Source organism: Nothoprocta perdicaria, unplaced genomic scaffold, assembly GCF_003342845.1.
Source record: "Nothoprocta perdicaria isolate Ctin4 unplaced genomic scaffold, notPer1 scaffold_203, whole genome shotgun sequence".
NCBI lineage: Eukaryota > Metazoa > Chordata > Aves > Tinamiformes > Tinamidae > Nothoprocta > Nothoprocta perdicaria.
Window position 1 is genome coordinate 512,501 of NW_020455239.1, and position 26,364 is coordinate 538,864.

General features: G+C 49.1%; 1 long non-coding RNA gene across 1 annotated transcript; it reads right to left on the reverse strand.

Annotated features, from left to right (window-relative positions):
- Positions 1 to 5,963: 5,963 nt before the first annotated feature.
- LOC112946373 lies at positions 5,964 to 9,291 on the reverse strand. The gene is made up of 4 exons (XR_003249231.1): positions 9,203 to 9,291; positions 7,511 to 7,736; positions 6,438 to 6,576; positions 5,964 to 6,122 (listed from the first exon to the last, which is right to left on the reverse strand). It is a non-coding gene; the product is annotated as an uncharacterized LOC112946373 (long non-coding RNA).
- Positions 9,292 to 26,364: the final 17,073 nt, after the last annotated feature.

A 26,364-nucleotide genomic window follows, 5' to 3' on the forward strand; every position in this document is an offset into this window, starting at 1 on the left:
GCAGGGACAGGCTGCCCTGCGACCCTCCTTCCTCCTTGCGCACCCTGCCCACACCTGCACCGCTTTCCACTAGGGACGCATAAAGTGCTGCCAAAGAACAGCTTCCAGGCCAACTACTTATTCCAAAGCATTAGTTGCATGGGCTAGTTTTAAAGCTTGTTCCTGCATTTCTTCTTCCATGGTTGCACCTCATCTCAGCTGACACGGGGTTGCTGCAAAGATGCCCGCGTGGTGCCCGGGACGGAGATCACGGGAGGGCACCCGGATCAGCCTGGGGCTCCTCGGAGCAAATGYGCAGCGTTCCTGCCAGACTGAGCCCGGGCCGTCTCGGAAACAATAAACAAACACACCACAAGCCATTTAAATGGAGAAGGTCCTTGCCCATCTCCTGGGCAAATACTTCCCCTTAGAGTAAGGACACAGGTCGTGTAGACTGCAGATGGATGCATCCAAGCTGCCCACGGTACCTCTACAACTACATGTGGGCCAGATGCTTCAGTTAGCAGGATCAGAGAAATTATCTCTAATTCTGTATAATTTACATCACATTTAAAAGTACTTCTTGCTTATTCTTTTTGTGAAATCTCCACGGCCCTYGAAAAATTTCCGTGAAGTGGCTAAGTGCTACTAAAAAGTTTAAGAGACAATGAACGTGAATATTATCAAATTAATGCAATGTAAAATATTTTCACCTGCTAACAAATATTTAAATTTGTTTAAAATACACTATTTCCATGAACATGCCATTTGAGTTAATTACTTTACAGTAAATGCACCTCTTAAATAATTGCTAAACCTCAAGAAATGCTTTCAATAATTGACTGAGTTTTCATAAGGAAAAATGGTGTTATTAAATCCAAATTAAATGCACATTTGAGACACTTAACTTAGAGTGCTAACATACCAAGCATTTTCATACTGTACGAGAAATAACTTTGGAAATTAATAGCAGGAAGCAGTCACTCTGCGATTCCACCTACAGCCACCCGTCCTCTTTTATTCCTACGTATCTCCCAGACAGACAACCATAACAACAAAATTCAGTTTTTGGGGTGTGTCAAAGTGATGTAAGGGATTTCASAGTTGAGCTGCACGTGCAATTTGGCACTGTTTTACCAGTTTTTTTTACCGGAGCTCTCATGGAAAGGTGCCTTTTGCCCGGAGCGCCACGTGCTCCAGGTGGTTCCAGTCGCTGCTGGAGCTGCCTTGTCTTTCAGAGCCGCGCACGTCCCGCCTGACACCTCCTCATGCTGTTTGCAGAAGGGGCGCAAGCAGCAAACCTGCCAGCCCTCCAGGGCCACAGCGAGGCACAATCTAGTTTTCCACCTTAGCATTTACGGCCAAGCTCTGATCCAGGAAAATTCTGGCTTTTCCTCGCTGACAAAATACGAACGAGCAGGTTCATTAAGTTACTTAGAGCAGTGACATATTTAGGAAAACTTTAAATCAGGGTGACCTGAAGCAGAACACCAATTTTCTTCTTCTAGATCCGCGCTAGCATCCCACATTTCTCATGCCATGCCATGCAACGTTAATCTTATCTAAGCCTTCCTTTATGCATCTCTATTCCCTTCGTTGCCCTTGGCCTTTTCAGCACATGATATTTTACTTCAAAGGAGTGCCAGCCCCTCCAGGAAGGGCTGTAAGATCCGAGGGTGAAAAGATAGCATCAAAACAATCTCAGCAATTTCCAGATTAGATCCACTAATAAAAAGCCTGTTGTGTTATCAAAGGCAGCGGGTTTGGTTCTGCAAGGAAGCATGGACACGAGCACTAGAGGGAGGTATTTCCCCATTTACCATGGATTTCGAGGCAACTGGAAAACATCAAAATCTAGCAGCGAGAAAGGGTATCCGTAATATTAAGATATGTTAATCAACTGCAATTAATAAGAGTGAGCTGCAACTCGTCGTAATCAGCTCCCATCAGTTGCCAGTGATAAAGGTATTACCCAGCAACAGATAATGAACTGATATTTAAACTGAATTACATTATTTAATGTATAGAAAGTTGCAGCGAGCCCCTCGGTGCAGCTTGTTTACATGTTTATTGTAATGAGCAGCAGAGCTCCAGAGCAGGATGCAGGGAGCTGGGAATACACATCAGTTTTCCCTATGAAGGCAGAGGGGTTAAATGGCCCCTTCCCTCCTTTGCAGAGGGGGCAGCCCGTGCAGTAAGACACGCTTTAATTTAAAAGCTGCAGCAATCTGCTAAATGCAAAACTCCCTGGCTCCAAGCAGCGGGATGAGCATGACTTGGGCAATGCCTGCCCATGCTCAGCACATAAATAAGAAGGATTTTTAATCCATCTCTTCCTAGCTGGGAGGAAATTCATTCTCTTGCCCATAGGAAAAAAGCCCAGGCAGGAATCACTGTCTGGAGCTGAGCGTGTGCTTTGGCACTGAGTGCTCAGGGTCTGGAGCTTCACAACACTTCAAAAACTTGAAAAAAAAAAAATAATAAGGAGCAGAGTCGCATTAATTGTAGCGCGGGCGCTGTGAGAGCTCGTGCCTAGGTGGAGCTGCAGCACCAGGAATGCGGAGCGGGCTCCCGCTGCCGCTTCCAGCTCTCCTTCCAGGCCAGTCCTACGAAAACAGCAGCAAGCAATAGCACTACAGGGCAGGCGCTTCCAAAAAGTGGATCAACATGCCCCCTTCTGGGTGCGGGCACCGCGTGGCCCGGGGCAGGCAGGGCAGCACCACGCGCCAGGCTGGTGCAAGAGGGATTTTCCCGCAGGTTCTTGGCTGTTTTCCAGGAATCCTCCTCTGCGCTCCAGGCCATGGACAGCGCTCCTGGAGCCCCTGCCTGCTGCCTGCACGGGAAGCTTCCCAGAGCTGCAGGAATTCATCCGAGCGCGCTTCCAAGCATCGTTTTCTCCAGCCACTTCCCAGCCAGCTGTAGCTCAGCAATTCTTAATAAAATATTTTATATAAATATTTTATTTATATAAAAGCAAAATAAAGTCTCAGCCCTTCTTGCTCATCCTGCACTGGTCTGTGCCCTGGCAGCACCTGCCCCTTCCTCCCTCTAGGAATTYCCTCCCAAACAGCGTTAGGCCAGGCAGCGTTAGGTCGGGAGCTGTTACTGTTTACAGGATTAGTCAGAATTTTGCTTTTCCTCAGGGCAACTGCGGAGCCGGGCACCTCAATGCGGCCGCCGCACCGCGTGGGGCAGCGCACGGAGCAGCTCCCTCTGCCTGCCCCGTGCTGGAAGCTTCTCGCGCCCCAAAGCCTTTTGCTGAGATGAATGATGCATCTTGGCTCTGCCAGAACGGCTGCTCCAGACTCTACGGATTGAGGGAAGAAGTAAAATCTATGCTATTTGTCCAAATTTGCAAGACAGTAAGACAGATAAYATAACTTCTTGGGGAAAGAAAAAAACAAAGAAGTAGTCTGCCCAGTTTACAACAGGCTATGTATGCAGACATAAGAAGCCATGGGGGAGCGGAAATTCAGAATATTTGGGTGATGATTTCTGCCATTAAAAAATAAATAAAACCTCACACTGCTCTGCAGCTCTGTGACAGCGAGCGTGACCTGCTTTCTATCCTTCATTCCCAATATCAATTCCTTGTTTTCAGGGCAGAACAGAGCTTGCAAGGAGCACCAGGCACAGCTGAGTGCAAACCCGGGGAGCTCCAGCAAGAGCACCGYGGGCTCCACTCAAGCCAGGGCTTGGCCTCCCTGGGGTCTCCCCACTGCAGCCCCTCGCTGGGACCCCCCGAGGCTGGTGCAGAACATGGATTTGCAACGGCAGGATCAGCGCTGATTGCCCTGCATGGTCAAATGGTTCTTAAAAAATGTGTTAAAAAAAAAAACAAAAAAAAATCCTAAAAAAAAAAAAATCCTAAAAAAAAAAACCTCTAAAAAAAAAAAAAAACAGGAAGAAAAAAAGAAGGGAAAAAAAAAGAAATGTGCAGCGCAACTTTGGAGCTGTTTATTCTCGCTGTGTTTCCGGGAAGCGGCGCGGCGCGGGGGGGCGGCCCCGCGTGCTGGCTTTTGCCCGCTTTCACCTCAATCTGTCACACGGATTTGACACCGCCTCGTTCCGGCAGCGCTCAGAAGTGACACGTCTATAATGCGAATATTGTGCACATTTACAGCCAGGGCTGCTGCCCCCCAACAGGCTCGCGAGGTCCTGGCAGCCGGCAAGGCAGAAAATAACAACCACAAAAGAGGAAAAAAGAGGAGGGAAAAAAGCAGAGGGGGCTTTTCGTGCCGTGTATCGGTGACCATCTGAAAGGAGAACTTTGATGTAGCTGCTAACAGCGAGCGCGCGAGGAACGCCGCTGATAAAGCTTCGGGAGGTGGTTAGTGCTTCAAACTGTCCAGGCGTTTCCTGCAAATTAAGGAGCGTGCGGAGCAACGCGGGCTTTATCAGGTTTATCATTGCGCTCTGTTAACAGCGTATTTAATGAATCAAAATTAAATGGTGTTTCTATTTAAAAAAATAAATCAAAGTGAGTCTTTCCGAAGGCAGCGCACGCACAGAGCCGCCCCGCGYGGAGCAAACCCGGGGCCACCGGAATCAGGGTCGGTCAGCAGGGCCGGGGAGAGGTGGGTCCCCCGCGCGCCGGAGCAGGGCCAGGGCTGCCGTGGCGGCGGGCAGAGGCGGCGTTCCCGATCCCGCGGATCCCGCGGCCCCGCTCCCAGCTTCCCATGCTGCCTGCAAAGAGGTGCTGGGATCCAGCCACAAACTGCACAGCTAAGACCGGCAAAGCTGAGATTATTTTTGCTTTGCTTTTTAGAGGGCTGCCCAGGATTTAACATCCTGATCATGCCCTGAGCCCTGCCTAGAACTTCTGTATAATAACACTGTCCCTCTTTGTGCATAAAAATAAGTCTCCTGCTTGCCTTTACACTCACCCTGATCTTTTGCTCCCATTCTCAAACATTTAGTTTCAGTCTTGAAAGACTGAGGAGGAAAAATCCTTCCTGCTGGAGAGGGCCAGGAGCTGAACCAGAGCACAGGCTGCTGCATGGCCCTGGGATGCCAAGGGAAGCCTTATAAAATCATAACAAAATTAATAATAAAAGGTGCTGTTTGTTATTTATTTATTTGTGCCAGAGTGCAAACCCAAGTTTCCATCATGGCATTCCAAGACAGGAAATAATTCAGTGCTGCTTTACGAGCCATGGTTCACCTCGGGGCAAGCAAGCTTTGTTCCAGCCCTAGGAATAACTCGGAGCCTTGTCCYGGTCTGCACAGCAATAAAAACCACACACAGATCTAACCTCTCTCCAGCCACATTAAAATCAGCTTAGCTAATTTTAGAGGTATCTCTCCACCATCCCCTTTCTGTAGGGCTTGGATCTGGCTGGGAATTGCATCCCCGCTGTGCTCCGGCCTCGGGAGCGCGGGAATGCTGCCGGTGCCCGCGCGGGAGCGCGCCTGGTGCCCGCGGCCGGTCTAGCAGAGGTGCCTCAGAGCGCCCGCTGATCGCCATAGCAACCACGAGCCAATTACGGTAATTAAGATTCATGCGCGGTTGTCCCTTACAATCAGAAGCCTTTCCAGGCTTTTATTTATTTATTTATAGGCGCTCCTAAAAGTCCCTGGGCCCCCGGCGCTGGCGAGGCTCGTGCAGGGCTGTGGGAGCCCCACGGCCAGCAGCGTGGAAAGGTCATGGGARAACAGGAGCGGAAAAGGGAGCTGCAGCACGTGGAATTGCTGCCGGCATGGCTGCTGCACGGTCCGCTCGCTTCCCGCACGCAGAGCGCTGCCCCGCACGGATGGCACCGGGGATGGCAGCGGGAGCTGGCCYGGCTCGGGGCTGCCACACACCTCGCCGGGAGCCGGGTCGGCACCAGGATGGCCGGGGCGCCCAGCAGCGCGTGGCCTTGCCCATGGAGCGCGCCCGACCGCTCGGCCGCAGCCGCGGGACGGAGCGGGGCTGAGGGGCCCATCGTTTGTAAGAGGAAACCCCCTGCTCTGCAGGCTGGAACATTTTCCCCCCTTTGCCTCTCCTTTTTAAAGCATTAGCGATGGCAGCATCGCATGGGCTGAGGCAGAGTAACATTTGACAGCATTTTCCCTTAAATTTGCAGGCATGGGAGGAGATCACAGGGTTACCACGGGTGCTTCCTTGCTGGTGCCCATCCCCTGGAGTCCTGCTGCAGCACCTGGCAGGAAGACCACACCAAAGCTGCAGCGGTGCAGGAAAGCACATCCTCCAACCACTGTTCTTCTTATTTTTACTCTAATGCTCTTTAATGTATCAGTGCACTTAGGTTAGATGCTTTGACCCCGTTTTCTGCAGCCAGACACAAATTAAATATGGAGAGAAAGAACACAGCTACTGGCTTCATTCTGCACAGCAAATACCTCAATAAATGGAAAGACCAAGCATCATTTTATATATATATATAAAACTGCATGCCACGCAAGCCAAACTCCTCTAATATGATTACTATTAACTAATTAGGCATAGCAAGCACCTTCTCCAAGCCCTCCCGCTAAAGCCACGTTTGGAGTCCAGAAGAGCTCCTTGCGCAGCCCGCCGTCCCCGGCGAGCGGCACGGGAGACATCCCTGTTGCGTGAAGTCAAGTGGGGTTACGCCGGGTTACGTTGCATCACTAGGCACAAGACATAACCACATGTAAGATGACATAATGCAAATTTCAACAAGATGTGGATTTTTCCCTACACACCAAAGTGCTTCCCAGAACTTGTACAACCCTGACTGTGCGGATGATGCCTGCGAGGCTGGAGGTGCCGCAGGGAGCGCCGCGGGCAGCGGAGCCTCCACCTCGCTCAACAGGATCACCAAAGAGGTACCTGCTAAAATAYTGGCCCTTTTCTCTTGTTACTTTGCCTAGGCTGCCTTGCCTCTTCTTCCTCTCCTTCCAAACGCCCAGTCTGGAAAAGGCTATGGGCTATGGAGCAGGAGGTCGGTGCTCCCAGGGACGCATGTCCTAGTGTAAGGAATTCCCATTGCAGGAACGGAGKGTTTCCAACACGCTCAGTCTGTTTTAACAGTAAGAAAGTTGACGGAATCCCCATAGGGAAAAATGGAGCAAAGATTAACACATCCTTATTGGGCAAATTAAATGTGATCGGCTTGGAAATCACCGTTACCTGCACACGCCTGAAGATTTAGGCCAGCGGAGTAGAAGGGATCCAACACGTCCATGCCCGTGTGTCATATGGATGAAGGGAGAAAAGTAAGGTTGAAAGGGAAACCAAGCCAGCTGGCACTGGGACACCAGCTCCTCCACCTTGGCCCCATTAAGATAGGCCTGTCCTGATGCTGTCCTCTCCAAGGTGGCATCTCATCCTTGCCCCAGGGTCCCACCTCATCCTTGCCCCAGGGTCCCCAGGCTCCTGGTTGGTCTGGGGCTGCTCTCCCACGTTTCCCGGCCACAGTGGTTCTCCCTGGCCCTGCCTGTGCCAGTCTGCTCGCGTCCCAGCCCTCGAGCTCCTGGAGCTCCTTTGAGCTGGCAGAGGCAACTGCTGCCTGTAGTGATCATGGTAAGTGTAAATATTTATGAACTCCCGAGTTTTGCATACCCAGCCTCGTGGCTGCGGGGCTCCGTGGCTGCGTGGGTCTTGGCTTGCAGCTCCGCAGCAGAACATGAGAACTGCCCGTCTCGAGTGCGTTGAGGCAGGACACATCTCCACATCGGCCTCGGCAGAAGGCATTCCATTTGTTCCCAGGCCGAGCGGCATCAAGGCAAGGGCACAGGGCCCCTCCCGCCAGTTCATTCAAGGTCTAAGAGCCTTTGTTTCAGAAGTTCTGGGGATAAAAGATTATGGCTTTCCTTCAGTGCCTCTGCTGCAGACCTGGGGGTGAACTGCAGCTGCCTGCAGATAGGCAGTTCTATGTTCATAATTCCAGATTTAGCCGCAACTCAAGGAAAGATTATGAAGATCAAAACATGTGAAGCGCTAATTTAATCTATTTAAAAACATCAGTCTGGGAAGAGAAAGGATCGGTTTAGTGGTGGGGAGTAACAAAGCTTTTTGATGATTATTTATCTTTATGAATTATGAAAGAATCTTGAAGRACCTGTAGAAGAAAACAAACTGATGTGATGTTCACCTGATAACTCCAAATGTAGCTTCACTACCCGCTCACTCAGTATCACTGAAACTTAAAAAATAGAGAATTTTTCACTGCTCAGGTTATCCCAAATCTGATGTTGGTTTGCTTTAGGGCTCCCTTTGCTCTGGGTGTCCCTGCGGGAGCAAGGGGGTTGGATTGGATGATGYCTAGAGATCCCTTCCAACCTCAACCATCCTGGGATTCCCTCCCTGCAAACCCCCCACAAAATTYCATGCAAGAGATTCCCCCATACACTTCCAGCCCACACAGGAAGCACAGGGGGACTTGCCTGCTGAGCCCACCCCATGCCCAGCCTAGAGCCACAGGGACCCAAAGGTGCCCCCTTCCTGGGGCAGCAGCACCAGCCACCCGGGACCTCTCCGGGCCATCCCTTTGGCTTGCAGCCCTCCTAGGAACGCCCTTGTGGAGGCTTTGATCAGCTCACAGCCCCAGGAGCACATGGACGCACTGTCTGCTGGGTCTGGACCCAGCTGCACACACCAGTTTGGTGTAGACGAGTGGACACCACTTCACCCCTAACCCCGCTTCACCAGGACAGTGGTTGCCCTCTGGAGCAGGTTGCACAGAGACTGTGGAGGCTCCATCCTTGGACATATTCACAACCCACCCAGACACAGCCACCCACTATAGTTCCACATTAGCATAGGAACTCATACATACACTTGATTACTTCCTTTTAAAACAAATAATCATAGATTTCACTCAAGTTSCTCCCAAAATGCATGCCTGAATATCCTTGTTACCTTCCCAATGGATGCAATATCAATATCAGACAGAGATATGAATAAAACAGCATGTTATTTACAAGAAGTGAAATATCACGCCTTAATTTGGCCTAGCATGTCAGATATTTCTCTTGGAAATTGTTACATATGCTTGCCTTGGGTTTCCGCCAAGCCTGGGAAATCATTAAGCATCTTTTAGGTACCATGTGTCTATATTTAAGAGTAGAATAACAGGGTGCCTGAGCTTGCTTCGCTCCAGCCCTTTCATTTGCTCATCATCTAGAGGTCTAGTGTGGGGGAAGAAGCCAGGGTGTGCACCAAAGCTGTGGAGCTGCCTGGAAGGGGCAAGTTCCTCATTGCCACCCCTCCAAAAGGTCTGGGGGCAATGCCCCTTAATGCATTTTAACTTACACCTGAGCAGGAAAGGTCCAAGGCACACTCCCAGCAGAAACAAAAACTTCCAGGTTAACATCAGGTTCACGTCAACTCATTGTTGCTTTCTCCTTCCTAAAATAGGACGGAAACATTAATAGTGCCATTAAACACTCAGGGAGCTTGTACGTGAAATCTCCCATCTCAAGATATCATAAAGCTCATATGCCAAAGGCGAAGATATTCCCGGCCATTCACAGCCACCATGGGGATCAAACCAAGGTAGTACCTTTCACCCGGCACCAGGACAAACACTGCCTTCAGAAGCCTTGTGTTARTCTGTTGATAAGATTTATAGTGCACCTGGCACCCATCAGATGGCCAAGCAAAGACCTGGTTGATTGCCCTACACTTGAGCTCCTCCTCAATTAGTGACAAGCAGSTGCATCCCATTGCTCGTGTAGTCACCTTAGTGGTTAACTCCGGGGGCAGTGGAGAAACAGCTGAAGATATGATGACTAATTGCTTTTATTTCTTATTATTTGTGATTCTTTATGGACACAGACAATTTCATAATATGGTCTAGCCACAATGTCCACAAGGTTCATCTAACCCAAAATTCTCTAGACCTTCCTTAAAAAAAATTTTTTTTTGAAAACTCAAACAGCAAGTAAAAAGATATATGCAACACTATTATTTTCATTTTTTTAGGATCTCAAAATAATGATCATAATAATAATGGTTTTCTATATTGATCTGCCATGCTTCTAAGATGACCTGACCATGTCTGCCAGGCTCTGCTGAGGGAAGTGRTCCCACCAGGCAGAACAGGAATGGCCTTTTTCACACAAAGGTGACAAAACATAAACTAGACTGAGTAGCTGGCTGCAGGTCTAGTTTGTGTTTTCTCTCWATTTCCTCACTTCGAAGGCCGCGGCAGTGCTCTAGTTTGCGTGAGCAGCGCGTTCGGTGTTTCTTCCCTGCCCTGCCTTGCTGCACGAGCTCTGCTGGAGAGACTCCCGCACGCCTTGCGGCTCGCGCAGCTGCTCGCGCCCCTTCTCAGCAAGGAYCTAATTGCAGAGCCCTCTAGGAAGATCTCCTATTAGTAAAACTCCATTATTTCATCAAAACATACAAAAGACCATTTCCTGGTGTAGGCTGAGCCGCTATGAATAATTCTGCCAGGCTGTTCTTGGCGAAGCAGGGAACAAAGCCCATGCCTGCGCTCTTGCTGTCCCGGGGCTGGTGCCTGTCCTGCGTGTTGCAGATTCTATGATTTACAAAGCACGGAATAACGAGATTTCATTACTGGTGAAAAACAGTACTTTGGGATTCACCTGAGTGAAGACATGAATCAAGGCTTTGGCCTGAATCAAGATTTCCTTTCCTCAAATACCCGGTCGTCTGTAAGCATGTATGAGAAGAGAACCAGGGAATAAAAGTTACTGAAATTAGGATATTATTTTTCTGGATGAAATCCTGATCTCCAAATGTACTGTGCTATCCTGCTCTGTGTGCAGAGACCTCTCAAACTTTTCTGCTTTAGAGATATGACAGTAAATTTAACCTGAGAAAAGAAACATTTTGGATGGGTAGGTGGGCAATGGAATAAATCTGCACCTCTAGTGTATCATGGCAAAGATGATTAACCATTTAGGGGTAGCTGAGACCCCCATTAGAGATGACACTCAGTCACTCACAGCAATTTTTCCCTAGACCCCAAATAATTTGTCTAGAAGAGACTGTAAAATCTAACCAGCCTGAAGTTAGCAAAACAAATGTCAGCCCATCTACTTCGTGTGTCTGCACGTCTGAACCCCTCAGATCTTACTCTCTTGATTTGATTATCTTGATTATCAGCATCTGCTTTAGTGGCTGACACTATCAAACAAAAGACATCAGTTTAAATTATGGCTTCTGTCTTTTACTCCCTGACAGAGCTGTCATGCCCGGGCTGTGAGGAGGAGGATTGCAAAAGCAAAAGAGAGAAGGCAAAATAAAACTGCATGTASCCGAGAGCCAAAAGCAGGAGGCAAAAGAATCCAAGACCTGCAGCAACTAGGGCTCCTGAGGAGATCGTTTAGCAGAGGTCAGAGGAGTCTCCGGAGCCTGCGAGAAGGAGCATCTGCAGCATCTCCTTCTGTACCAGGAGAACATGGTTAGATGTCCAGAAGATGTCCAACCACTTCAGTAACCATCATTTGTCATTTGAACATTTTTCCACAGAATTCCAGAGTGGTTGAGGTTGGCAGGGACCTCTAGGGATCACCCAGTGCAGCCCCTGCTCCAGCAGGGACACCCAGAGCACGGGGCACCCGGTCCCATCCAGGCGGGTTGGGGAGATCTGCAGAGCAGGAGCCTCCGCAGCTCCCTGGGCAGCCTGGGCCAGGGCTGGGCACCCTCACACTTTTGACCCATCTGGAAAGCCTCTCCAGGCTTGGGATTTACGACAATTTATCTCTTTTGGGAGTTAAGAGCTTTGCCACATTGCGCTGTCCTTGTCTGACCCACCTCCTCAAATGTGCACAGGTTTAAGAAGAGCCAGTTATGGAGGAGCAGCTATGGTGCAGATTAGATGATTAGACTCGTGTTGACAGAGGTGAAAACGTCCAGGCCTATGTTTGGAGAAGAGCTGAGCAGATGAGGAATTTGTAGATAGGACTAGAACATTTGCTGTATGTTTTGCAACAGAGTGTTTGCCTCACTGTGAAGTTGGGGTGCTGCTGCAAAGGAAATGTCAAGCATTAATATTTGCAAAAGCTCTTTTTTGGTCCATCGCTGGTGGCTTCCAACACAGAACTCCTCTGTAAATAGGCAGATCTGGAACTGAAGTTATTTGTGATGTTTTACAGTATCCGAGTTAAAAAAMTGGCCTTTCAATTATATCTCCTTTTCTTTTTCCCTTCGGGAAGATACCCACAACCCTYCACTTTACTCAAGACCTGTTCCTTGTGCCCATCCTTCCATTCATACCTTTTCCCAAGCAACCGGCCTTCCCTCCTCRTTTCATATTATTGTTTCTTTCCATGGTGCACGAAACTACATATTTCTTCTGCTTTCTCCTAAAGGACTGGTTGCCATCAAAGTCAGTAAGTAAAACACAGGTAGAAATGACACTGATATTGTAAGAATCTATGACTTTTATTACTCCAGTAATTATTCCCTTGAGGAGGAATATATCCCTGTTGCAGTGATTTCCAATGCTCGTCTTGTGGCCAAAATTCCAGTTTTTGCCATATACCAGCTTCTCCTTTCCGCTCTCTCCAGCAAGCACAAGCTCACCAACCTGCTTGGCATGTTCTCTTATTTCGACATTAAAGACAACCATGTGTGATGTGTAGTGACTTGGGTCACCATTCACACAAATCAAAAACATGTAATTGGAAACACCAAACATGCAGTGTCATGTTCATTAAAAAAGATCATACAACCTCTCCTGGCTCAGGTATGGCCATTTAAAACACTCAAACAATTATGAGGAATGATCAATTTTATTGATAGCTTGTGAACAGACAAAAGAGCTAAACCTGACGAATAGTTGGTGATGGATAGTTCAGTGTGTAAAGGAAAGAAAAAACAGAAACACAAGAAAGAGGGTTTTATTAGATTGTAAACTATCTGCCCAGAGGATTTAAAATATTAGAATTTTTTTCTTTCTTAAAAAAAAAAAAAAAAGGAAAAGGAATTACTTCTCTCAGATTCTGCATATTGCGGTAATATATTATAAAAAAAAGTAAACAAAAAGATAAAAAAAAAAAAAAAGAATAAGATTCTGGGTTCCTTCAATGAAACGTAAACACTGCAATGCTATTTTTCATTATTTTAATTCAGAAAGCAATGAGTAATGAGGCTTAAGGTATCATTTAAAAAACTGAACTATTTCCCTGGAAGTATTCAAAACAGGCTATTTCAATTAATTTAGAAGGTAAAATTCATAATTTGCATGATAAGGTGTTTGGCAAAATTGTCATGTACTCAGAAAATCTCAGAGCAGAGAGCTTCCCCCCTGCCCCAATTCATTTGCTCTGTCAGAGAGGACCAGACTGCCAGGACGTGCCCGTTTTCCCTGCTTTGCAAGTGCCATCTCCCCTTAGGGGAGCTGTGGGGTCAGTGGGATGACCAGAGGCACTGCAAAAACTTGTGTTTTTGCAAAGAGAACAATGTACAAACCAGTGTTCTTGGCGAGAATCTTGGCACGTGCTTCAGTTTCGCAAAAGGCAGCCGGTATTTAAATCAGCAATAGTTTATTATAATGCATATATATTATATGCAGTAAATGAATGGTGTCTCAGCAAAATGCTCGATGCACGGGGACAGGTGATTTCCACATTCTGAAAAAGTTTTACCAAAGAAATCCGAATGGAAAAATCACTTTTTAGACATGTGGGAGGTGTATAACTGAAGCCCACCGATCTCCCAGGCAGAGCCAACAGCCTTGCCCCAGGGTACCGAGGCACCTCTGTGGATGCCTCCTTGCAGATACGGGTTATGAAGACCCAGCTTATCTACCAACAAGAAGTCTTTACTTCTCCCTGCTCCCGCCCAGGCTGCTTTGAGCCTCCCCATCCTTTCCTTCTGCTCCCCTCATGTGCACCACAGGGCACCAGTCCTGTTCCAGCCCAAGCAGCCTGCAATTTCCCTTTTGATCCCTCCTTCTGCCTCGATCAAATCTTGTTTGTGCTGATTACGCTCACTAGTGCATTCTTCCTAACGTCCTCAGCGGGCTAGTAGAAGTTTATTTAGCCTTATTGATGAATGCATCACATTTGCAGGCCTATTGATAATTGCATAACAACGACAACTGAAGCGCATCACGAAGTTTATATCTTTCCAGTTTGGTTCACCTTGTTCGAGTGAGGAAACAATTATTTTGTGCAAAATACCTAYAAAGCGCCTTTGCTTCTTTTGCATTTATATGTTAATAGCTGGGAATTATGTGGTCTTATTTTGCTCTTTACCTGGATAAAGTAATTCTCAGCACTTTTTAATAATTCATTGAAAGCTTTGCTGCAGGGCTGCTGCGGTCTGGAAGCTCTGATTGAGAGGAGCCATGCGAGGGCTAAGGCYTTCTGGGGGAAAAACATCGGAAAGTGCAACTTTTCACAGAATATGTGGATAAAACACAGAAATGAGAAATGTTGGTGTAGTACGAAATGCGGAAGAACATTAGTGTTTAGCAGTGCTAACATTTCTAATTGATAAAGTTTTTGAAATATTGACATATTTCTAAATGAATAATAGTCATAGCTATGAAAAAAAAAATTGATTTTTAAAAATCTAGGTCTTTTCATGACTTTGTGGTAACTTTCCTGAAATGAACCTCCAGCTGTACTCACTGTGATTCAGGTACACACACATGCTGCAGAAACAAGAACCGTCAGGCAAGAGAAACAGTCGTGAGCAGCATTAGCACCTCCACCTGCAACAAGAACTCCAAATTTATACAGGGCTGCAACCAAAACTGAGCTTGTAAATCCAGGTGAAATACTGCATTTTTTTTATTTCTCCTCTAAAATAGACAGCCTGTATTACTGGCAGATTAATGTATTTTAATCTCACAGAATTAACAGAACTGTGCTCAGGCTATGCACATTCCACTGCTTTCGGACTCCGAGAGAGGGAGTTTTATTTATTTATTAAGAGATCTATTTATGTATCTTTACAGTGTAGCCCAATTAAACTTGACAGCTTACTCACAGCGGATTCTTGCCTGATGGCAGCTGAGAGACGTTGTATTAAGGAAGACGGCATAATAAAGAGAATAAGCAGCTGAATTAGCTCCTTGCATATAACGTGCTCCGTTATTTATGGCTTTGCGCCATCTGATATTCACAAATCTTACATTTGGGGAAGAGGAGGCAGGTCCTACACGTGCCACGTAACGGGGGGGTTAATCAGCTGGCACCGCGCCATGCATTATACGGTAAAAATACGGAGCGGCGCGCACAGGCTGTAGTAACATTGGCACGTCTTTATTGTCAAGAGTGGAGGCTCCTTCCTCCTGGTGCCGGCGGTGAGTGCCGGGCTGCGGGCTCTTGGGTGCTCCCGGCGGGAAGGGGTCTGCATGAATAACCCTATTTTCGTGACTAAACAGAASTGCTGCACGGCTGCGAGGGCTCACGGGAGGGACCTGGGAGTGCTCGGGAATTTCAGCAGCCCTTGGGGCTGAGCTCGCCGCAYGTCGCTCCGCGGCTGCACCGCGCGCTGCAGGCGCCCTGGGAACACCGCGGGAAACCGCCCCGCACGGCAACACGGARCCGGGAGGAGCCTTCCAACCGGGCTTCAATAGGAATGCAAAACCCTAAAAAAAAAAATTGTAAGCTTTTATAAAACCTAGGTTCTCCTACTACAAAGCTAGGAGTTAAAGCCATTGCTGTCAACTATTATTGTTGTTGCTACAGGGCTGCAGTAGGTAAGGCTGCTTTGGCAGCTCTCATGGTCACGGCCACGGTGCATTTAGTATCTCATCATCGTCCCCGTGACACCTCAAGGGGCAGCACCCAAGTGTCCTCCTGCTTAGGACTGTCCCAGTCCTGGGAGACKGTCTGCACCAGGGGAGCCAAAAGTCTGACATGCGAACCATGCTCAGTAAAAAGAAATGCAAAAAGAGCCTGCAAAGAATTAGTAAAAATTATATCTACAGAGAGAGTAATGGATGCAGGCCTGTGCCACGTGCTCTACACGTGCCTGATGCAGCAGGGGGTTGCACTGGATGATCTCTGGAGGCCCCTTCCAACCTCCACCCTTCCGTGACTCTGTGATGTTTCCTGGAAAAGCGAGATGATGCATGATTCTGGTGCTTCAGTGCAGTACCACAGATACTCACTTTCTGAGCTACTTCTTCTTGTCCCACTGGGAACTAGTTAGATCCCGTGTCTTCAGGATCATTCCAACAGTAYTGATGCTATTGGCATTGGTATTAGTGTCCACTTACTTCACATACCTCAGTGCTGACGAATCCTTGATATTCATTCCACTGAATATATAGCAGCATTAATTATTTGCTGTTGGTATTAAGTTTTGTGAGGTTTCTGCTGGCTTCTCCATGCCAGATGCAAAACTTAGCTGATTCTGCCCCARTTCTCAGAGGGTTTCCAGCTGCCGGGCAGGAGGTGTAGGGGGGACATCACAGTGGGTGAAGCGCTGTGCACGGTGCAAAGCCAGGCTCGTGTGAGCACTGCCCATCTTGCAGAGCGTTCCGCAAAGTCAAGCCCAAGTTCACAGTCTCATGTTCTCACAGTGTCCTGCGTGCAGGGGCTGCGGGTCCCGCTGCGCCGCGAGGCAGCGATCCGCAGCATCACATGCGGGCGCTCCCGCCGGCCCCGCTGCCGACATGCCCTGTCCTCCTGCGGGAAATGCCCTTTCTTTACATTTCCCTAACAAAAACCAAGGCTGTAAGGGAGAAGGGCAGTAAAAAGAGCAGTTTTTAGAAGAGGTGAGCAGCTTGCAAAGTCATGCGGCTTTCTGCTCTGAGCAGAGAGGCTCACTGCAACACCCCTGTGAACACAAATGATTTGCAAAAGTATGGTGCATTTTGATTTAAATTTGCTCTGAAGTGGCCGATGTTGAATTTTAGGTCTTCGCTGTGTCATTGCCAGGTGACCCCCTCTCCATGGCTGTCACAGATGGCCCCGTGTCCCCGTGCAGCGGAGGCTCCTGCGAGCACCGTGTCCTCGTTGCTGCAGCCTGGACGAGCCGGGTCTGCCGCGGGCACCGCGGCTCTGTTGGCCACTTTATKTACATGCTTACGGCTTTCTTTATATGTTAAACATATATCCCAAAGACTCCTACGGGATGTGCAGGGGAGTGTGGAGGGGAATGCAGGCGCCCGGCCGGCCCGCCCGCAGCACTAGGGGGTGGTGCAGGATGGGTTTGCTCTAAACTAGCAAGAGGACAAGGGCCCGGCCCGGCTGCAGAGCCCGGCACCGCTGCAGCTCTGCGTGCACCGGCCCGACGGGCGGCACCCGCGGGTGAAGAAGTCCTGGCACCAACACCTGGGACGGCCAAAATGCAGATCAGCCATCCAGCACTCCGAGCTGCACTTGTCCTCTTCCTCCAGGTGGCAATTGCTACTTTATTTTATTTTATTTTATTTTATTTTATTTTATTTTATTTTATTTTATTTTATTTTATTTTATTTTATTTTATTTTATTTTATTTTATTTTATTTTATTTTATTTTATTTTATTTTATTTATTTTCAGTGTTCTTCCCGGTTATAAGCATTTGTTGCAGCCTTGGAGATTCCTGGGCACAGCAGAGCTTGAAGCCTCCGGAGAGGACTGACGCTCCACAGCTTTTCTGCAGCTTTAGGCTTGGGTTCATTCTCCTGCGTGTGGATAAAACTCACCTGTGATTTCTGGCCTAGGTGATCATAAACAAGACTCACCCACTGACCCTAAAAATACAGAAAAACTTCAACGAAATGGTGCTACTGTAGGCTACCAAAATGCTTCAAAATAATTCAGCTATTTCATAAGCTGAAAGCATTAGCTGCTCGGGGCGAGGTGCTTTAGGCGAGGGAAGCGTTTGCTGTGTGGGTCTGGGGGTTCCAGCCCCCATGGGCTGAGCTTGCACTGAGCAAGGCAAGGCAGAGTTAGGGGGAGCACAACACCAGCCCTGTCTTTATACAGCCCTGCTGTGAGGGCTTAGCCCTGCTATGAGGGTTTATAGGGAAATAAATGGAAAATCCCGGATTATTCCAGTGCCTCCCAGTGCCACAGAGTGCGGCGGGTCTCGGGAAGGACATTTCCAGGCGTTTGCAGGCGGTGCCTTTAGGGGTGAGCTCTCCTTCCCGGGAGCCGCRTCCCCGCCGGGCGCCAGCCCGCGCCACCCGAGCGCAGCCGCGCGGGAATCGGAGCCGCGGAGCTGGTTCACAGCAGAAAATGTTCCTGCGAAACCTCCCCGACACCTCCCACCGTGCAGCCTCGGCACTTACGCTATCACCATTAAAATCTTATTAATTCTAATTATTGCACCGCTCCCCAAGGAATACAGGAGGCGCTCCCCACGCCGGGACGGCTTTCCGCAGCGCGGCTCCGAGCGGGGGCTGATGCGTTGGGTACGTCCGTGCCCTTCCCCACAGCCCACTGCAGAGAGGGTCTTGCAGTGATCCATGCACATGCCAGGACAGGCTTCCCGTGCACTTGCTGGTGCTGCCGTTAGCGCACCGGGGCTCGCAGGGCCGCCACCGCCAGCTGCAGCTTGCAGAGCACCGGGCCTGCAGGCTGCAAAACCGCCCAGCTCTCARGGCAAAGCCGCCTCCTTTCCCACCATCCCTGCCTCAGAACGCRCAGAAAGTGCGCTTGGATCATGGGAGCCTGGAAAACCTTGCTGGGAACAGCCCACGCTCTGCTGTGACCACCAGAAGCCTTGCACACCATGTACAGCTACGTATACGAGCACATAGAGCATAYGCGTTTTATGCTTGTGCCTATGACATATGTTTTTTGTGCCACAAAATCGGAGGGGTTCTCATGCCACCAAGCCTGGAGAGCAGCACAAGGTGCAGCGCGGTGGCACCCAGGAATCAACCGGGCACATTTGGGGCGACGGGACCCACAAGTCCCTTCCCCTGCACGGGCCTCCGCAGAGACCAAGGCAATCCCAGCCCGACCTCCGCACGGAGCCGAGCGCATCCCCGCCTGCTCCCATAAAAGCTCCACTGAAAACACAGCGGATATTTCCGAATCATCCCGCTTTTATGTAGATGTAACACTTTGTCATACTATATCCCTCCATACAATATTGGTCTATATAGTGAATTAACAACACCTCCTGACAAAGTGCTATCCGGTGCCAGCACCGCCGCGTGATAAAAGTGCTTCCACATTTTTCATTATTCAAGCACACTAGCAAGCCCCCAGAATGAGCAGTGAAATACTTAATGAGACATTTATCTAGTCTATGTATTTTACATTTTGCTGATAGTATAATGAGGCAGAGGTACTGAGATGAAACATCCCTAACATTTCACATAATTTTCCACTTCCACTCCACCATTTTTAGTATTGCTTTTGGGTTTTTCACTGTTCGATGTTTTGAACTTTATCATCGCTATCAATAATCACTATGTCAAGTGCAGGACTCTGCCGCGCGTTTTTGGCGCTGCGAGCGCCTCGCCATTCATCTTGGCGAGCGTGCGGCGATGACTGCAGTCTAATAAATAAAGCATCAATTTCTCCCTCGGTTTCGCTGCCTCGTGCAGACCTGCCTCAGGATTGTTGCTGCATTTTCTGTAACTCAAACCTTTATCAAAGCTATTAAATACGTATTCTTCACCGTGCCGAAAAAGCTTTTTTGTGCCTCTTTATCCTCACCTTTGCTTTCCGGCCGCGCCAGTGCACTCGGCCGGCAGAAGTTTTTGCATCTCCGTCTTTTCAGCAATGTCCTAATTAAAGAGAAGCAAGATTTACGGGGAGATGCGCTTTACTAGAGTAATTTATATAGCTGAAAAGCAGCCAACTTGTTGGGCACGCAAGTCCTCATTTAAGTGCCTGTAGTTAATGCAACTGTTTATGTATTGGTATTTTCTTTGACTACTCCTTAATATTATTTATATTGATTGTACAGTTTATTTGTGCTGCAAACCTAAGGAAGGTCAGAAAATATCCATACAACTGTATATTTTATTTATAGGACACTCTCCTYGATGCAAAGAGCACTGAAGGTTTCTTCCATGTGAAAAATTATTTTGAGTGGCAATTACTACTTTTGAATGTTTCCCAAACTGGCAGAGTTCTGCAAAGCAGGAGTGACCGCTAGGTTCCTCCTCGGTGTATTTTCCCATGCAGTTTTATTACAGGTGAATTATCTGTACCATTTCCGGGCGCTATTTTTCTTCAGTAACTGATATTCTCCTTTTTTTTTTCTTCTTCTTTTTTTTCTGTGGTGAGACGCACAGCGAAACCAAAGCCAAGCAAAACGAGTTTGTCCCAATTCGGCATCCTTGCRCAGGGAGTTGAACGCTCGCCCGCAAGCTCCCAAGCGTTTCTTTAAACATCTGACACTTCCAACAAATGGATTTCAGTATTTTTCTTACCATACAATTTCTGCTCACCGTGTCTGTACTTTCCGTTTCAGTAAATACATTATTAATCTTGCTACCATCAAACGAGCAGATTTTCAGCCTATGTTAAACATGTTCCAATATAATAAATTATAACTAAAAATCTTGAGGCATCCAGATGAGAGGCAAAGACTGCCACATCTGCGGGAGTCTGGCTGTAAAGGAAAGCAAGTTAATTTGCTGGAGCCTCCTGTATTTAAGTGCACTGCTCATGTTTAAGTTTATTTGGTTATATCCCAGTAATTTAGGTCAACCGAGTCAAATAATACAATGACACAGGACTGAAGTCTGGAAGATTTTTTGCCTCCTGTCTTAGCCCTTCATCTCCAATTGTCAACACACTCCAAACTTCACTACCGCTGTCAGAATTGACATTGGAATCTGCAGCAGTATTTGTCTTAATCCAATATTTGTCTCATTCCCACTTCTTACCCACAGTATTTGCCTTATTCCCGAGTGTTTTAATTTTTGTGTTTGTTATATGCCTTCCCCGTTCCCAAAGACTCATCTTGGCCGGTTTCTTCTCATTTCCTCGGTAAATGATGGTGCGGTGCATGCATGTGTAATGCGGGGCCTTGCAGAGCTCGGCATAACGATGCCGCGGCGGCTGAATACTGAATCGCCGAGGTTCTGCCCCAAACTTGCCTGCATTCAGCCAGGAACCGGCAGATTTGGCTGCAGCCACCCCTGCTCTTCATCTCCAAGGGCAGCATGTGCCATTAATCACGCTAACGAAGCGAGCCCCACAGCTGGGGCGATGCTGCTGGGACCTCCTGGAGATGCCCATGGCAAGAGGGGACCACGCGCGGCCCCGAGTGTCTCCAAGCACCACGTGCAGTGGACACTGCTGGGACCACGCTGCAAAGAGCCGGGATTCCACATTTCCTGCCAGAGGGATATTAATCTAGCCCTGTATTATGTTAAAGCTGTGTCTATAAAATATCYACCACAGGAGCGATATGTAATATAGACTCTTCAACCCCAAAATGAAAGGATCTTCACTAGCCTCTGTGCGATGCATCTTCTTGGGAAACAAGCTTTCACTTYCAATTGCTTCCTTCTTAAATATTGCTGTTATTTTATTATTGCAATTCTTATCTCAGTGTTCAACKAAGTTTTCCAGAGAATGGATATTCTCTTAACTAAAACAGTTACAGAGCGAAATGAAAGACAGGATGGAGGAATGGAGAAAACGAGAAGAATCAACAGGCAGAAGGGCCGTTAACAGTGACGGTCTGTGTGATAAAGCAGCACAAAACGCTGCTGCCCTTGCCATCCATGTGCTTGGTGCAGCCACAGGAGCTTGGCCCCGTGGTGCCGGGCGCCGGAGCCCGGGACACGACCAGCCGGAGCGGCGCCGGGCTCCACGGCGCCAGGGTGGCACTGCACAGGCTCTGCCAGAAGCTCCCGCCCAAACACCAGCTTTAAAACTACCTCCCCAAAGCTTAACTCCCTCCAGGGACTGTGGCTTTTGCCGCTGATAATCCAAAGGAATTGCACGGAGCCCTTGGGGACTCAACGTGCCRAGCCTCCCGTCTGTCCTGCACTGTTCCTGCCCTCTTGAAACTGCACCGTTAATAGCATATCGCATCATTAAAAGCATGTCACACCATTAAAAGCATATCGTGTCATTAAAAGCATATCGCAGGGCTGTGCTCGTGTGCTGCCTTCTTCCCCCAGGCTGGACTGGGTTTTTATGGAAGCTTTTCGGACGCCAGAGCCCAACCGGCAGCAGCCACAGAGCAGTATCAGGGCTATTAGCTAGAGTTTTCTCCTTTGTGTGTCGTTTAATTCCCCCCTCTCCCTGCCTCTCCCTCTCGTCTGTCTTATTCCAAATCATGGCTTGCTTTACATACGGAGCAGCAGCCTGAGAAGCTCGGCAGTGAGAATTAATTGATGCAAACGACAGCGGACTTTTCTCTCCATACCTAAAATACTCCGTGATATTGCCAAACTGGAAGTTCTTGAGGAGGCGCCTTTTCTTCTAATGAGAAATGACCTTAACAAAGCAAGGAAATTCTAGGCATCGCTCTGCCTCCTCCTATGGAGCAAAGCGGCGCTGCCAGAACACACAGCGCAAGACGTCATGAATTCACATGCATAAGCACTCCGAAAATCCTTCTTGGACAAGGTTTCTATTTAATTGGCTTAAAAAGCCACTCTTCTCCCACACAGTCTTCTGCAGAGCCATCTGCGCYGGGAATTGGCAATCTGGGGAAGGGTGCGTGGTGGGACCCGTCCCGCCYGCGGGCGCCGCTCCGGCCCCRCCGAGCTCGCCCGGCACCCGGCACGGGGCGCCAGGGGGGACCCTGCGGATCCCAGCCCACTCCAGGGGCTCCAAGGGCTCGGGAAGAACCAGCGTAAATGGAAACCAGGCAGCAGGGGTCTCATCCAGCCCCAGCGAGACATTGCCGGGACCCCCGAGCACCCCGAATCCTGGTGCTAGCCAGGCAGCTCCGGCACGTGAGGACAGGAGCATCTGCGCCAGGGCACCTGCCTCCAGCTGACGAAAGCTCTTTATCCGCGGCCGGCCCGGAGCGCCGGCCRTCATCTATGGCCAGGACACCCTCACCCTCCCCGGGAGACCTTCCCCTCGGGAATTCCCGGGCCCAGACGCGCTTTTCCTTCCAGAGAGTGGCCGCGCTGCGTGCACTGCGCGCTCCGGAGACGCTTCCCGGCATGTCCCGCAGCACGGCCCGCTCCCACACCATCCTGCACCATGGACAGGCCTCCACCTGCCCCTGTGCTTTGCAGATTGCCCCCTTTCAGATTTTGCTTCCTTGCTAAATATCGCGTCCTGGTACCGGCGCAAGGTGCCCCCCGCCGTGTCCCCGGGCCGGTTCCTCGGCACGTGGCTGCTCCTCCAGCCCAGGCCAGGGGAAGTGAGAGCATCAGATGCCTGCTATCCAACCCCCTGTCCCCAGCGGACACTAAAGGGATAATAAAAGGATAATTTACTAGTATTCATTCAGATAATCCATCTTGAGCAGATTTTGAGCTATCTGCATGCGCCTAATTAAGATTCACTGCAGAGCGCCTGCCGGGCGGCTGGGGCGGGCTTGGCGCAGGGGGGGCAGCCCTGGCCCCATCCCCCCCCATCTCGCCCCATCCCATCCCATCCCATCCCTTCCCACCCGCCTCCCTTGGAGCAGCAAACTGCCCCAGAAAAAGGGAGCATTGGTAGCTTTTCTATTTCCCCCCCCCTTTTTTTTTTCCTTTTCCTTTAATGACGGGAAAATTCCTTCCCGTGTTAGCAACAATTTCAAAGCACCTGCCCCTGAGGGAGCCATCCTTTCAGCAGTATAAATTACGTTAAAGGGGGAATCAGCCCAGGCAATTAGACCTTTTAGAGCAGGTGACCACCCTGCAGAGCGCGGCGCGCCGGGGGCCGACGTGCCCGTGCCGTCCCGGGGGCCGCAACGCGCCCATCGCCTCGTTGCACTGGCATCGTCCCGAGTCAGCACTCGCGCACGGATTGGGGTGGCCGGGGGCGCCCGCGGAGGCTGTGAGCCCCAGAACGACGGGCAGCAGCGGGCGAGAGGGCAGCGGTGCAGTGCGCGCCCATTCCGCCCTGCAAATTCAACAGCGGTAGGGCTGGTTCATGTCAGGGACACAGGCGGCACCAGGGACGGTGCTGCGGCCGTGCCCTCCAGCCTGTGGCCCGCTCCCGGGATGCCTTCCCTTCCCATCGCATCCCATCCCGTCCCGTCCCGTCCCGTCCCATCCTATCTGACCCCATCCCATCCCATCCCATCCCATTGCACATCCAGCACTGCAGGGGACCATCTCCCCACCCTTACGGGAGTAGAAAACACCACGAGGTTCTCACCATATGCTTTTAGCTAACTATATTTTTAAAATATTTGCTTAGTCTTGTCACTTGAAAGAGCGAAGCGCGGTTGCAAGGGTYGCCTGCTCCAGGGGGTTTAGCCTGCGGCCAAACAGGATTTCCCTCCTCACCACAAGGATTCCTGTTTATCACAACAAAGAGAGTCAACAGAAAAGCACAATGCTCACAGGGCAGGTGCCATCGAGCATCGGAAGCACGGGGAAAGTCATCAATATCATCCCACAACCACAGCGGTTCTGCTAGGAGCCCTCCCATCCTTCCTCTCTCTCCTCCTCCTCCTCCCCGCGCGGGATGAAGGCTCCCAGTTCCTCCGGCCTTCCCGGCATTCCCATCCTTGTGCCTTTTCCCAGCACCCGGGTGCTGGCGAGCGGCAATGAAACGGCACGGCTAACTGTGCCGGAAGAGCGGAAAAAAAATCCCTAATCAAAGTCTTTCAAATTATACGGAATACTGACAGCTTTTTACGCTGTTTTAATTAAGTACACTGTAATTTAAACCACTGAACCATAACAACCCGACGTTTAGTGTTATATCCCTGGGAGAACTTTAAAAATATGCATAATTCTGCCCGGGAGGTAATTGAGGGCTATTTTTGGGGTGGTGGGGGTAATTAAAGGTTATACAGGAGAGTAAGAGGGATTGTTCTCGGGTACCGATGGCACCGGTGAGGGCGCGGGGCCCGACGGAGCGCTCCTCGGCGCAGTTCCAAGGTGGCGAAGGTTGCGGTGTCTGTGGGCAGCAGAGCTGCGGGAAGGGCCCTTCTCCTCCCTCCTGGTCCCGAGGCCGCCGGCAGCTGCCGGAGCCGGGATCCGTGGGAAAAGCCGGGGGGATTTTCCCGCGCCCGCTTGGCAGAGCCCTCCCCAAATCCCCCATCCCCTCTGGGGGACCCACTTCAGGCCTGTCTACATCAGCAGCAAGGGGAAAATAATATAGACATCATGCGAGGGGTGTTTAAAGCATCATTCCTAAAAGTGTCTCCCAAGCACTCGCCATACATCATTTGAGGGGCAATATTTGCTATACATTAAAAAAAAAAAAAAAAAAAAAGAAGAAAAAAGAAGGTGCGACAGCCCCCGAAAGCTGACGGGCTGCATAGCTATAACTGCCATAGTATGTACAGGGAGATTCAATGTGAAAAGTGGAAGATAATGTGCTCACACACTAATGGGCACTGAACTAGACACAGGCTCATTTTTCACATCATGTCATCTCCGAGGTTTGAATAAAAAGTAATGGCTAGAATGAGCCTGGATCTATCTCAGACATTATCATTTGCCTCCTCAGTTTTATTTGTGTTGACTTGTACAGTCTAAAAAGATGACAGTCCGCGGGCCCCTGGATCAGCGTGAGTGATAATACAGAGCGCATTACAGTGCTGGTGACAGGCTCTGTTCTCGCGGCTGGCATCTGAGCGCCGCGCATCTCCCTCCGTCACCGCAAATGCTAGCGGCTGACAGCAGGACGGATCGCGCCGAGGGGACATCACACACCCTGTCTGTTATGATTTTATGAGATAAACTGGAGTTTCGAGGGTATCTTGTTCGGGAAATTAGTGTCAGTCAAACTTTAGGGGATTTTTTTCCCTTTTCTTTCTTGCCTTTTTTTTTTTTTTTTTTTTTTAAGATAAATAGCAGGCGCTGGAGAAGGGGCTCTCTATTTATAATGACAACCAATTGCATCCTAATTTATAGATCATGGAAAAATGCCTGTTTTAAAACAATAGCTCTAATATTAGGGCCTGTAATTAGGGCTATACCTAATATTAGCAGGTATAAAAAAAATGTTCTGATTCTTTTTGAGCATGACTAAACAGCCAGGTATTCCTACCGTGCTTTTAACAGAGCAATACAATAGTCTTTTTTTTTTTTTTTTTTTTTTTTTTTTTTTTTTTTTTTTTTTTTTTTTTTTTTTTTAGGTTATATCAGTATTCTTTATTACAAAAAGCCTTGGTTTTCCTTTAAAAAAAAAAAAAAAATCCGTCCCTAATCCGAGGAGTTCCCGAAGCCATTACACTCCTCTATAAATCCATGTAACCGGCGACTTCTGAGCCGAACCTTCCAGATTCAGCCCCGCAGGCACAATGCTTAATTAAGTGCCATGTCCCTTCTCCACCACTCCTGGAAGCGGCCCACAAATTATTTTCAGAGGTTTTAGTCCCAGGAAGGAAGAGGGATATGGATATAAATGCCGCAGGCTGACCCGCAGCTGCGGGCATCGCCACCCCACCGACACGGACACGCTCAYGCCTGGCTTAACCCGCGGGGTTAGGCTCAGCTTGCGGCAG